The sequence below is a fragment of the Apium graveolens genome, chromosome 2 (genome assembly GCF_009905375.1).
Source record: "Apium graveolens cultivar Ventura chromosome 2, ASM990537v1, whole genome shotgun sequence".
Lineage (NCBI taxonomy): Eukaryota > Viridiplantae > Streptophyta > Magnoliopsida > Apiales > Apiaceae > Apium > Apium graveolens.
Window position 1 is genome coordinate 233822987 of NC_133648.1, and position 2004 is coordinate 233824990.

The 2004-nt window shown below is 38.7% G+C and overlaps 1 pseudogene; it reads right to left on the minus strand.

Moving 5' to 3' along the window:
- Positions 1-436: 436 nt before the first annotated feature.
- Positions 437-1610, minus strand: LOC141697786 (serpin-ZXA-like; annotated as a pseudogene).
- Between the last annotated feature and the right edge of the window lie 394 nt (positions 1611-2004).

Sequence of the window (2004 nt, forward strand, 5' to 3'; positions counted from 1 at the left end):
ACAAGATGCATATAGAGAAAGGTACAGTATCATTAGAATATTTGTTAAATTACTCAGTGAAACTTGATCGAAATTTTCTTGTAGAGATGTTTTTACATTCAGATTTGACCCCTGAAATTGAGTTGACACAATTTAACATAAATTAATTCGATATATATTTAACAACTTTGACTCAGATAAATTTGATCAAATTTTTATTTAATTACAATATATTATCATCGGGACAAATAAAAACAAAAACATTTATCACCGAAACACATACAAAAATGAACCAACACAAGAACAGTATGAAATGTAAAGCTAACGAGTACAAATTTGGAGAAGTTCAATACATAAACCGATTAGTTTGACTAAATCTTCTTATATATGTCTTTAACTCTAAAATCCGTTAATAAATATCTAAAGCCGCAAATCTTTATACTCACAGTTACTCAGCCAAATACTAGCCGCTAGCACTATAATCCAGTGAAGGATCAAGCACATGTCCAATGAACTGCACAATTCCAGTAGTAGTTTCTTTAATAACAAACAAGAATGGATGGTCTGCAACAAAGTCAGGCAGAACAGTCTGCATTTTACTTCGCATTCCAGTAGTGGCAAAGCATATACGCGTTGCAGCTGCAGCTTCGGTGCCTTCTTCATTAACTTCAATAAAAGCTTTATGAAATATACTTGAGACATACAAAGGCATAGTATCATTTACCATCTTAGTGACACCTACATTCGGATTGAAGGGCAGGACAAGCCCTAAATCTTCCAGAGCTCTTGACACTTCAATGTCATACTCGAATTTGAATTTTGGAATCCGGAACTTCCCAACTGCAATTTTCCAAGATGGAATATGGTTCTCAAGGAATCCTGATTCTGACCCAGCTCTCTCTACCAATGCTGAAAGCCCGTCTTTTGCATCTGGGAGGAATATGTACATGGAAAAAGAACGCTCGATATCCTCCCTACCTTGTTCGTAAGGAAGTTCTAACACTTTGAAACCATCAAAACCCCTAATATATTGAGCCTTCTTACTGGTCATGAAAGGAACCTTAACTGAATCACCGTTGAGTAGGTGGAAGTCATATGGTTTTGTGTTCGATTCAAGGAACTTGCTACACCATTTACCTTTAAAGTAGATGGCATTGGCCAAAACAAGCTTAGTAAACCTGTTAACTGATCCAGGAGAAACTATATATGTCTTTGATAAGTCCGTTAGTTTCATTTTTAACCCAGGAGTTCACTAATTTTATTGCATCCCCTGCCTGCACAAGAAGTACAGTAGATTAAAAAATTATCATAGATGGTTTCGTTGTTACAAAATTAGCATAGACATTTGTTAATGAGTAATGAAAAGTTTATAGAAAAATTGTTATTTCAAGTTATAACTCTTACTGTTTGAGGAAAGCAATAAATATTAGACTACGAAGCAAATCGTTAATTCTGCCCTGTATTTGTAGAATAACTAACACGTCTTCTTAAATGAGAAATGGCCCTATATTGGGAGCTGGGACTAATTTAAAACATACGGTCCTGAATGGCACAATTGTATATAGTGGCCATGAATGGCACAATTGTATATAGTGATAACTCCTGGTCTGGTGATGGGGCTGCTCCTTCATCGCCGTGTCTGGAACCTTCGCTGCTGCGGAGGTGTAGCTGTTGTGGGGCTCCTACAAAATAACACCGGAAGGGGGATTTGGGTCCCGTGGCGCCTCCGGCGTGAGAGTAAGAACTCGCTTTTGGGGAAGATGAAGTTATATATGAATGCAAGGTGTCTGTGTGCGTATATGAGTGTAAAAGAATGATTAACCCCAAAACCTCACCTTCTTGGGTTATTTATAGCCCAAGGGTAGGGTTTTGGGGTTGGTACCTTTAGATCATAGCCACTGGTTCTGGAAGCGGAGGACACCTGGCTGGAGTGGATGCTTTACACGTGTCAGCGCGGGATTGGCCAAGGAATGTTCTAAGGATCCTCTGACACATGCCCTGGGAGCGGAGGACACCTGGCTGGAG